Source organism: Phyllobates terribilis, unplaced genomic scaffold (genome assembly GCF_046119375.1).
Source record: "Phyllobates terribilis strain yellow unplaced genomic scaffold, ASM4611937v1 Scaffold_13__5_contigs__length_258822181, whole genome shotgun sequence".
NCBI lineage: Eukaryota > Metazoa > Chordata > Amphibia > Anura > Dendrobatidae > Phyllobates > Phyllobates terribilis.
In genome coordinates this window covers 109,225,573-109,238,631 of record NW_027362773.1, presented here as the reverse complement: position 1 = coordinate 109,238,631, position 13,059 = coordinate 109,225,573, and positions in this window count along the sequence as shown.

Here is a 13,059-nt window from a genome sequence, read left to right as displayed (position 1 = left end):
TGGTCGGATCGGGTGAATACCTAGTCACGCCCCTCCAGGCATTCACTCTCCGGCACGGTCCAGTGGAATCACTACAATCACACGCACACGCCGCTCAGCCCGGGCGTGTGCATAACAGCTAGGAGTGTGCCGACACTCTGAGAGCGGCGAAGAAGAGCAGCGTCCTGGCTGCAGTGTGTGTAGCCTAGTGAGGGGCTGAGCGGGGCCGAAGGCGAGTGGAAAGGGAGTGGCATAGGGGGCAGAGAAGCTTAACCAGCTCACCCCGAAGCATATACCGGACACCGGGTCCGAGTCTACGTGGATCTTCATGACCAGTAGAAAACAACCGGAACCCCTGGCGAACTACATGTCCCAGGATCACCAAAAGCTGATACGTACCAGGGTCAGGAATCACGGAGACCCCAAAGAATAGGGAGAGTGATCTCCAACAGAAGGCCCTATCACCAAGTCAGCAGGTGCAGAGCAGAAACCAGGTTAGGTCTAGCTCCAGGCAGGTCAGAAACTTACTACAGAGAGGCAAGAGACAGGAGGCTCTACACCCGCTCACTGGGGAGGATCTTGATATGCACCCTTCACCCTACAGTGCTCCAGGATGTGCCTGAACTTCCATCAGTAAAAGGTACTGAAGTGACTTTCGTGTGTGCTCCAATTCTTGCTCTGACCCGGCTGGGTCCCCTCTGTCCTGCACCCCACCCCTCCTACGCTGCCCTGAGGCCCTGCTCCACCTGTGGGGAGCGATACCATCTAAGCTGCCACAACACCAGCCTCAGTGGACTGCTGCAGCCCTGGTGATCCTCACCAGACACCACAGGTGGCGTCACGAGCATTTACAAACCTATTATCCCAATAGACATTCCCCTCTTTTTCAGTTGTCCGCCCTGGGCCACGGACCGGGCCAGCCACCGTGATATCCCCCAAGCATCTGAGGGCCCGGCTGCCGAGTACCCCACGGCCCCGGGGGCGCGACAACTTCTGGCGTCACAAACAGGATTCCGTGCCCACTGCAACGACGAAGTGTTATGCCCGTTGCCACCTGGTACTGTGCGCCTTTAATTAAAAACTGTGTATGTTAAACTGTGGTGAAGATTGCCGCCATTGTTGGGCCGCCGAGCGAGAAGAAGGGCGTAACAGCAGGAAACTGAGGGGCGCACCTGCAAAAGCGCGCAAAGCCCCGGACACGCCCCATGCCTCGACGTCAAACCAGGATATGCCAGGTCCTGGAAGGAGCGTCGCTGAACGCTCTGACGTAGGACGCAAGCGACGCAAGGTCCTGAAGAAGACTGTCACCTGGGGAGCTGTGGCCTACTGGAAGGAAAGGAAGGTAGGCCACGGTTCGCTAGGGGGGCACCAGAATGTCCGAGGAACAGCAAAACGCCGAAGCACCGGTTAATGGCCCTGATGTTCAACCCGAGCTCGGCGCCGAGCAGGCCGAGGCAGCCACTCCATCAGCAGGACCTGTAACCCCTGTCATACCCATGGCCCTGAATGTCCACAAGGTGGGGGAGGAGAGCAAACTCCCGCCATCTACGGCTGATGACCCGGCTGGGCCAGCCTATCATGGACAGGTGCTTCCCCGGAAGGAGCACCATTATTGAACTGCTGAAAATGTTTTATATGTTTATAATGTTTTTGTTATGCAACGTTTAAGAAATGTGCCTCCCATAAAGGGAAGATTGTTAATGTTTATTGTTTTATAAAATGTACTTCAGCCCGGAAGTGCTGAGCTTTGCTAGGGGGGAATGTGCCTCCCAGCTGCGCTTGGTACCGCAGATCGTAGAGGGTTGCATAGAAGGATTTCTCCACAAGAGGCCCCCACAGCACACACACACCTCCACCTTCCACCTCAGACCACCAGAGGGAACCCGTTAGGGATATAAATAGGGAAGGTGGAGCTAGGCAGCTCAGTGATTCAGCAGTTCCTGCTCAGACACAGAAGTATTCAGTGCAGTCAAGCCAGAGCCTAGCAGTTCCTGCAGAAAGAGTTCAGCATAGTCTGTAGAGTGAGTCCAGACTAGAACTCACAGAGCTCAGGATAGAGAGCTAGGAGTGTGCCAACACTCTGAGAGCGGCGAAGAAGAGCAGCATCCTGGCTGAAGTGTGTGTAGCCTAGTGAGGGCCTGAGCGGGGCCGAAGGCGAGTGGAAAGGGAGTAACATAGGGGGCAGAGGAGCTTAACCAGCTCACCCCGAAGCATATACCGGACACCGGGTCCGAGTCTACGTGGATCTTCATGACCAGTAGAAAACAACTGAAACCCCTGGCGAACTACATGTCCCAGGATCACCAAAAGCTGATACGTACAAGGGTCAGGAATCAAGGAGACCCCAAAGAATAGGGAGAGTGATCTCCAACAGAAGGCACTATCACCAAGTCAGCAGGTGCAGAACAGAAACCAGGTTAGGCCTAGCTCCAGGCAGGTCAGAAACTTACTACAGAGAGGTAAGAGACAGGAGGCCCTACACCCACTCACTGGGGAGGATCTTGATATGCACCCTTCACCCTACAGTGCTCCGGGATGTGCCTGAACTTCCATCAGTAAAAGGTACTGAAGTGACTTTCGTGTGTGCTCCTATTCTTGCTCTGACCCGGCTGGGTCCCCTCTGTCCTGCATCCCCCTCCCTCCTACGCTGCCCTGAGGCCCTGCTCCACCTGTGGGGAGCAATACCATCTAAGCTGCCACAACACCGGCCTCAGTGGACTGCTGCAGCGCTGGTGATCCTCACCAGGCACCACAGGTGGCGTCACGAACATTTACAAACCTATTATCCCAATAGACATTCCCCTCTTTTCAGTTGTCCGCCCTGGGCCACGAACCGGGCCAGCCACCATGATATCCCCCAAACATCTGAGGGCCCGGCTGCCGAGTACCCCACGGCCCCGGGGGCGCGACAACTTCATCGGGTGGTATGAATACGATCCTGGTGATAGTTGATCGTCTGACCAAGGCTGCCCATTTTGTTCCTTGCACTGGCCTCCCCTCAGCTAAGGATACAGTGAAGTTGATTATACAAAATGTTTTTCGGCTGCATGGGGTCCTGGATGAGATCATCTCTGACCATGGAGTGCAGTTTACCTCAAGATTTTGGAAGGGGTTTTGCTCTGCACTCAATATTAATGTCTGTCTTTCTTCCGCTTATCACCCTCACACAAATGGCCAGACCGAGCGTACCAATCAGACTTTGGAACAATATCTAAGATGCTATATCAGCGATCTTCAGTATGATTGGTTGGAGCTTCTTCCATTAGCTGAATTCTCTTACAACAACTCTCAGAGTGCCTCCACTAAGTTAACACCTTTCTTTGCCAATTTGGATTTTCATCCGAGTATTTTTCCTAGGTCTCCGATTAATGCTCCTGTTCCAGCTGTAGAGGAAAGGCTGACTGCAATGAGGCAAAATTTGGAGGTTCTGAAGGAATCTCTGACCTCGGCTCAGGAACGTTACAAAAGATCGGCTGATAGATTCCGTAAACCAGCACCCATGTTTAAGGTAGGAGATTCCGTGTGGTTATCCACTAAAAATCTAAAGTTGAACTTTCCTTCACAGAAGCTTGGATAGAAGTTCATCGGTCCTTTCAAGATCAACGGTATTGTGAGCTCTGTGGCCTGCCGTCTGAAGCTGCCTAGGAATATGAAGGTACATCCAGTTTTTCATGTTTCCTTACTGAAGCCTGTGTCTCCTAATACCTTCCAGGGACGTGTTGTGCCACCTCCACAGCCTGTAGTGATTGATGGGCAAGAGGAATTTGTGGTGGAGGAAGTGATTAACTCTAGGACTCGCAGGAATCGGCTTCAGTATTTGAAAAGATGGCAGGGGTATCACCCTGAAGAAGACTCTTGGGAACCTGTGGAAAACATCAATCCCCATAAAAAGATTTCTCGTTTCCATCAAAGATTCCCTGAGAAACCGGGTCCAGGATCATCCTCAGGCCGCTAGTAAGGAGGGAGTAATGTCAGGACTCTGAATGTTTCATTTTCTTTTGGGACATTTCTGCCCTTTTTCAAGATGGCATTTTCTGTATCATGTGCCCTTACCTCCTGCCCTTATAACTCCACCCCAGCCTCTAGTCCAGTGCTAGAGTATTTTGCCTGAGATCCTGGCTGTTTTGTGCAGGTTCCTCTGCACCTCTGCCCTCCATCTGCTTTGGCTCTCAAGTAAGCTGCTCTGAGTTCTCAGTCTCCTTATTCGGATGGTCGCTGAGCATGGGACTGGTCTGCACTGTCCGAGACTTTACCCGGGCCTCTTTGATTGCTTCTGCATTGTATGGACTTGCTGATATATAATGGTGAACTAACCTTGCAAAGACTCATTATTCTGTGAACTTAAGACTTTGAGATTTCTCTGCATTTTTGTGCAAAACACTGTGTGCTTTAATATAGACTTTTCACCTATAAACTGTGTACTGTTGTGTCTTGCTCCACGCAAACACTTTCCTTAGTTATCCACTATAATTGTGACACTTCTTTAACAGCTGACGAGAAGAAAGACTGGAAGAGTTCTCTGTCAAAAGTGGTACATGCTTATAACTGTGCAAAGAGTGATGCAACAGGTTACTCAACCTTCTTCCTATTAAATGGCCAAGACTGCCAATCGACATCATGTTCGATACTACTGTGTCAGAGACTTACAGAACGTATCCGGAGTACGTTCGGAAATGGAAGGAACGGATGGCAGAAGCATACAACATAGCGTCCAAAGTGGTTATGCAAGGACAGAGCAAGAGTAAGGAGTACTATCATCGAAAATGTTATGGAACAGAAATGGCACCAGTAAGCTGGGTGCTAGTCAAGAAGACAAGGTGTATGTGGTCGTAAAGAGGAAAGTCGATGACAGTCCAGTGTATGAAATCCGATTGGAAGGAGGGGACAATAAAACCAGAATAGTCTATCAGAATTTATTACTACCATGTCATTATCTCCCACCACAGCAAGACTTCCCAGAAGCAGAGCGACATCGACCAAGATCGACTAAGAGACCACCACAGATTAAAGCTCCGGTGGGAGATAGTGACCTTGAAAGTTCCAATGAAGAAGAGCACACCGTTTTATTTCTCGGACCGGCAAGTAGAGGGATGTACCATCCTCAGGAGAGTGAACTAAGTCCAGAGGCTCCAGAGTTTGTACCAAGGAGTACAGATGAAGTCCAATTCAGATCTGATGATCGAACACCGGTCACTGGAGAGACCGATCGACACTCAGGAGAAGCAGAATTACCAGACCATGTAGAACCAAGCGATTCCAGAGAAGTGCAGGAACTTACAGAGGCAGTTCCAGGAGCATCTGAGGAAGCACGGGAAATGAGTGCGGCGGAAGAAACTCCTGTGACCGAAGAACCCGTGGTATCTGAGGAACAACCCTCCAGGAGGATGTCGACTCGAGAAGTGAAGAGGCCCGTGATGCTGATGTATGAGACACTTGGTGAACCGAGTCAAGTGCCAAGGACTGTCGACTGGAAACAGGTATCTTTGCCTACGGACCAGGTAAGCCCACTGGAGTGGTATTCACCACTGAGAGGCAGTATGGAAGATGTTGCCTGGTGGAAAGACTTGTTTTCATGCTTTGATTTTCCTTAAAAGACTTTGTAGAAATAAAGAACTGTTAAGGCCTAGTGAGAGAGACAGCTTGTTGAAGATGTACGAAAAGCTCCAGCTGAAGCTGAAGAGATTGTGTTAATTGTGTTAATTGTTTATTTCTTACAGGAGTACTACAAGAAAAAGGTTGTAGAATAGATTGTTATAAATGTTTATAAATGTTATGCCAATTTGTATATAAAGTTACTCAACTTTCACCACTGTCTCAGAATTGGTTAGATTGACCAATTAAGAAGAATGTTGAGGACGACATTCAAAAAGGAGGGAGAGTGTGACATGCAGAAGTAGTGCGGTTGCTTCAAAAGCATCCAGCAACTCCAAAGACATACTGATACAGAATCTAGATTGTGAGCCCCAATGGGGACAGTGCCCATAATGTCTGTAAATTGTCTGAATTGTAAAGCGCTGCGGAATATGTTGCCGCTATATAAATAAAAAGATTATTATTATTATAACTGTTACAAATAACACAAGCACAGGAGACAGGAAGTGTTGTGCTTCGGTAGCATCCAGCAATTAGAGGGGTTAACACAGTCACAGGAGCCAGGGAGTGTTTCAGCAGAGTCCCAGGGGGATTGTGGGGAACTTGTTATTGTAGTCCGAAGAGAAAGGTGGTGTGTTATCTGGATCTGACAGAAAGCAACTGAACAGGATTCAGATCAGGAAAGAAACTAAACACAGGTGAGATAAACTCCTTGAACTAACAGTGCAAAGTATTATCGGGCAGGAAGATAAGAACTGGAAGGAATTGTATCACAGAGATCATCTCCCTTATCAAATCCTCCCCCCCTCCATTTCCATGCAGGATAAATAATGCTGTGTACTATTGTGTCCTTGTGAAGGAAAAGCCTGTGGTTGTGTATGCATAGAAGTGTGCTGCTAAGAGATCTAATCTATGCTGAATTATGCTACTGAAGAGACTGTAATACTATGCCTTGTGAAGAAACTACTGTATTGTTACTGGAACCGGTTGCTCAAGAAACTCAGACTGTACTGTAATGAAGATTGTTGCTGTAATATCCCTGAATTGCACTGGCCATGCTTCAGATTAAATTCCACTGTTAAACTGTTGAAAAAGACTCTTGTCAGATGTGTCTGGTCAGCAATTGAATCTATCGTGTGCCTGAGAGAAGCTGCAGCCTATGGTCGCCCTGAGTAACGGTTCCCCGAGGATTCCAAAGAATTCATGAAACCTGTCTCGCCCTATCTGAACCTAGCAGCGTGCGTGTAACACATGTTTAACGCAATGTCACTCTATCACACCTTATCACACAGAGGCCTTATAAATTCTAGATGATTGGAATTTTGAACAAAAAGAACTTCTGAACCTTCTGCGTATCCTGCTGACTACGCCAAATGTTTTGCCAAGTTTTTTTTAACGCTAAGGTTCGGATATGGCTTTAAAGAAGGAAACCACTTGCGATGTTACGCAATTTTATTTATAATAGTTGATTTAAAAGATAAAATACATAATTAAAGGAATAGTATGATATGATGATATTGCGAACACTTTTGTATATGTTATAATACAAATGTTAAGTACATATATATACTCACTTCATCACCAAGGAGCTTTTAAACATCATCTGTCGGGAATATCAGAGAAGCAATTTCACCAAGACAGAGAACTCCTAGAAATCTTCATAACACTGCATGGACAGGTATCACAACACTACACACCAGTGCAGGTACAACTTATGGCTTCTGCTCAGTAATATTCTCTCTGGCCTTATATAGTAAATGTACACTACTAAGTCTAATTCACCTTTGCCCCGACAGTGGCTGGCTGTAGGAAGAAAGATAAATCAGATACAGGCTCTTACATAGACAATGGTACACAATTCAAAAAGCTCTTAGGGATCAAGTACCGTATTTTTCGGACTATAAGACGCACTTTTTTCCTACAAAATTTTGGAGGAAAATGGGCTTACGGAGCACTGAATATTCATGCTCCTTAATAGCGGCACACAGTGTATTCCCAGTGCGGCTCCTGCTGCTGCCGGGCGATCGCTTTTGCCCGCTGTCAAAGGGCATGGATATTCACTCCCTCTCCACACCCATGGGAGTACACAGTCCCAGCGTGAGGAGCAGTGACTTCCGGCAGCTGATCTCTCCCTGTGAGCTGCGCATGGCAGTGACCCCATGCGCGGCTCACATGGCAAGATCAGTGCGGGCAGACAGAACACAGCGCTGGGGGAGAGAGAAGAAAGGTGAGTAGGAGTGTTTATTTTTTTATGTGCAGTGTGATGGGGATTAGGGGGACCATGAATACCAGGATAAGGATGAGGGGGGCATACATAAAGGGATAAGGATGAGGGGGACCATGCGTGCCAGGATAAGGATGAGGGGGCCATACATACCAGGGTAAGGGGGCTATACATAACAGGATAAGGATGAAGGGGCCATGCATACCATGATAAGGATGAAGGGGCCATACTTACCAGGTTACGGATGAGGGGGTCATACATACCAGGATACGGATCAGGGGGCCATACATACCAGGATAAGGATGAGGGGGCCATACATACCAGGATAAGGATGAGGGGGATCATACATACCAGTATATGGATGAGGGGAATCATGCATACCAGGATAAGGATGATGGGTGCCATGCATACCAGGATAAGGATGATGGGTGCCATGCATACCAGGATAAGGATGAGGGAAGTCATGCATACCAGGACAAGGATGAGGGATGTCATAAATACCAGAATAGGGATGAGGGATGCCATACATACCAGGATAGGGATTAGGGGTGCCATGCATACCAGGATAGGGATTAGGGTGCCATGCATACCAGGTTAGGGATTCGGGGTGCCATGCATACCAGGATAGGGATTAGGGGTGCCATACATACCAGGATAGGGATGAGGGGTGCCATGCATACCAGGATAAGGATGAGGGGTGCCATGCATAACAGGATAGGGATTAGGGGTGCCATGGATACCAGGATAGGGATTAGGGGTGCCATGCATACCAGGTTAGGGATTAGGGGTGCCATAATACCAGGATAGGGATGAGGGGTGCCATGCATACCAGGATAAGGATGAGGGGTGCCATGCATACCAGGATAGGGATTAGGGGTTCCATGCATACCAAGATAGGGATTAGGGGTGCCATACATACCAGGATTGGGGTATGAGGCGTGCCATGCATACCAGGATAAGGATGAGGGGTGCCATGCACACCAGATTGGAGGGGTGCCATACATATCAGGATGGAGGAGTGCCATGCATATCAGGATGGAGGGGTGCCATGTGAAGCATCGGCGTCTCTGCCTCCTGGCGGATAGAGACGCTGTTCCCCTCACCGCCGCAGTCCAGGTCCGGCGTCCTCCGGCTCCCCTGCTACTGTGGCGTGCAGCCACCCGGGCACCGTGCTTAGGGCACGCGCGCGCTCCCTCCCTCTTAAATCTAGCCTACCTGGAGCACCAATCTCTTACCTGTCGTGCCCACCAGCTCGCCTACCCGGAGCAACAGTCTGGCTATCTGCCGAACCAGCCTGCTTATCTACCCGGACCACCCATCAGCCTTCCTGCTGTGCTCATCCGCTGTACCCATCTGACCCGTGGGAGTCACCTGCTCTCACACAAGGTCGGTCCTAGAGTGGCACCTGGTCCCCCTGCTCGGTCCCTCCCTGGTTCACGGAGTTGATTGAGCCGCCGTGCGACATTGGTCAGGCCGAGTAGGCACTTAGTCACGCCCCTCTGGTCCCTCCTTGCACCGAAGCACAGAGGTTCCACCACCCGGACTTGTAACACCATGCATATCAGGATGAAGGGGTGCCATGCATATCAGGATGGAGGGGTGCAGTGCATACCAGGATGGGGATTGGGGCCAGGTATAATAGGAAGGGGGGGGGGGCATATATACCAGGATGGGGGATATTATCAGAATCGGGGGACATTACCCCTATAGCAGTGTCAGCAGCAGACCCCCTCCCCCTTAACAGGGCATCGTGACCACATTTTTTGCTTTAATTTTTTTTCTATTTTCCTCCTCTAAAACCTAGGTGCGTCTTATAGTCCGAAAAATACGGTAAGTAATTAAACACAAAAGGTTATGTAAATCTTCATGTTTTACAATAACCCTCCATAAACAGAAGACTATTGGTGATAGATGCTTCAGACAATGAATAAGCAGGTCCTAACATAGTCTTGTGTCTAAACTTCAAGTAAATACAAAGTAAATGAAAACAGAATGAGCCTTATCTATCTGTCAGTATATAACCAAACCAGAGCACATGCTGGTTTGATTTGAACACATTCTTTATATTTCATATTGGACCCAGAGTTCCATACATGTGTTCCTGAAATACTCGGTTTCACCATATCGCCCCTTATATTTATATAGTGCTGTCACACGTGCCACTTCTGAAGCTGCCAAAGGACAATTATACAGAAGCCCAAAACGTGACTTGTCTGAAATAAAAAAAAATTCTGTATGGCTCTATATGGTTTATTATATAGTTTCTGTATGGCACTATTATGTAGGTACTCACTGTAAGGCAGTATAATGTTGGTACAGTATAGCACTATTATGTAAGTATTGTATATGTATTATATATGATCCATACCAGCGCTCGGCCATATGGACACTCGGCATGCAATGCAAGTTATATACCTTGAACTACTTGGTCTCATCACTCCATTCGAACCCAATATCTTATGTCGCTAAACCATATTCAGAGACACAAATCTTCTGAATTCTGGGGGTAGGCGATGACCTTTATTAACAAATGATATAAAGCTCACACAAAAATACAGGAGGATCTTGCATTTTAGAATGGATGATGAAGAAGTCACCAGCCATCGCCACTGCTCCTGCGGAGGGCAAGTCTGGATCTGCCTGTTTACCATGTCGCTGCCAAGTGTCTTCTCATCTTCTCATGCAAGATTATCCATCCTCCAACTGTGACAATTATAAAGAAAGCAGAAGACATAATATCAATACATATTTTTTTATTTTACTCACTTATATAGCGCCATTAATTCCACAGCGCTTTACAGACATTATCATCACTGTCCCCATTGGGGCTCACAAGCTAGATTCATATAAAATGTAACAGTAATGTACATATGGTAACAACCCTAATAAGGATAAAAATAATAAATGTCATAATAATGTACTCAATAATGTGAGGGAGGGTGGGCCGTGACACTTGCAAAATCTTGATGGCTGAGAATACAGAAATAGCGTTTCAGGAGTATAAAGATCTCAATAAGAAATGTAAAAAAGTAATCAAACTAGTAAAGTTATCTACCAAAACACAAATCGCCAGTGACATTAAAATAAATTCCCCCAAATTTTTACAAATATATCAATGCCAAAAAGAAAAAAATGGATGGTATCGGCCCTTCAAAAGATCATAATAAAATAATTATAGAGGGCAAAGAAAAAGCTGAAATATTCAACAGGGATGCCCAAACTTTTACATGCCACTGTATATGTGTGTGTATGATTGTGTCCATGTGATTGCAACTGAAGTTTGTTTGTGAGACGCACAAGAGTTGTTTACATTAGAACAAGCTCACTGACAGATTCTCAGCTAACTCACTCTGCAGCCAGATGTGCAGGGTAATAAAGAGTCTGTAAAAGCCACACAGTGTAAAATTTGTAAGGAAATCCAATTTCAAGCAATATTTTTAGCTCTATTTACATGCATTAAAGAAGTTATCCACTACTTGGACAACTCCTGTTTATACCCCACGCTTGGCCCCCGTAAAATAATAAAACTTATACTCCCCTCCAGTGCTGGCGCCGTTTCCGTGGTGTCAGAATTCGCTGTCCCCGGGGCTCACATTGTCTTGTTGTTGTGACATGTGACACCGGTGACAATCAGCGCAGGCGTCAATGTCTCTGCGTTCAGACAAATGGGACATGAAAAGGAAGGCAGAGATCAGCCGCATCCAGGGTCTCCTCTTCATGTTCGATTTGTCCAAAGGCGAAGACAGTGACGCCAGCACTGATTGGTCACGAGTGTCACATGTCACAATAACTGCACGAGAACCCCGGGACCGCGAGTGTCGACAGCGTGGGAACGGCGCCAGCAAGGGAGGTGATATAGTTTATTTTATTTTATCATGGGAGGTGAGTAAGGCTGTGTGCCCACAATGCGTTTTTTAAGCGTTTCCGCAGCAGCAAAAACACTGCAGAAACGCATTAAAAACGCATGTTAGAAGGCCTGCCATGATCCCCAATGATAATCCGCGTGTGCTATGCACATGCTGCGGACATTTCTGCTGCGGATTATCATTGCGGAAAAAAACGCAGCACTATCAATTATTTTGCGGAAGCGCTGCATTTTCGCCGCCATTGACTTGCATTAGAATACGCCAATTCCGCAAGACTGCATCTGTACTTGCATAATTGGCGCGTTCTAATGTGCGGATGGTACCCGGGTGTAGAGGAGAAGAGAGTCTCATCCACACCCAGGTACCATTAAAAAAAAGCTGTAAAAAAAAGAATAAAATAAAAAATAAATATATACTTACCTTCCGGCGGCCCGCGCTGTGCTCCTCCTTACTTCCCGGCACTTCGCGATGGAATGAAGGACCTGCGCTGACGTCAGAGTCATGTGACAGGTCACGCGACGCTGACGCCGGCAGGTCCTTCAATCCACCGCTGCCGGCAGCCGGGACGGTGAAGCAAGACAGCGCGGGCCGTAAATATACGAGGGCGATCCAAAAGTAATGATAATCAATACTAAACACAATGAATATAGTCAAAATTTTTTTTTATTTTTCTACATAGTCTCCTAACAAGTCTATACATTTAGTCCATCTCTTTTCTCAACTTAGAATTCCCTTCGAAAAAAATTCTTGATCTTGACCCTCAAAAAAATCCCCAACAGCTGTTATCACGTCGCTATTGTCGTCAAATTTCTTGCCCCGGAGGTGTTCCTTGAGCCAAGGAAAGAGAAAGAAGTCACTGGGGGCTAGATCTGGCGAATAGGGGGGGGGGTTGTTCCACCAGTTCAAAGCCCGCTTCTTGTATGGTAGCCATGGCAACTGCAGCTTTGTGAGCCGGCGCGTTATCTTGGTGAAACAGCACTCCAGCCTGCCGTTTGCCGCGCCTTTTCTCCTTGATAGCCTCCCGCAATCTTCTTATTTGTTCTGTGTAGTAGGAGCCCGTAATAGTGGCTCCCTTCTCCAAATAGTCCACCATAATAATTCCTTCAGCGTCCCAAAAAACGGACGCCATAACCTTCCCTGCTGAGCTTGACACTTTGAGTTTCTTCGGTGTCAGTTCGTTGGCTCGTTTCCATGTCATCGATTGTTGTTTCGTTTCGGGATCAAAGTGGTGGATCCAGGTCTTGTCCATGGTCAAAAAACGTGACAAAAAATTCTCCTTGTCTGCTTGGAACTTTTCGAGACGTGCTCTTGAAATGTTAACTCGTTTCTTCTTTTGCTCGTCGGTTAACATTTTTGGCACCCAACGCGCCGAGACCTTTCTCATATGCAATTCTTTTG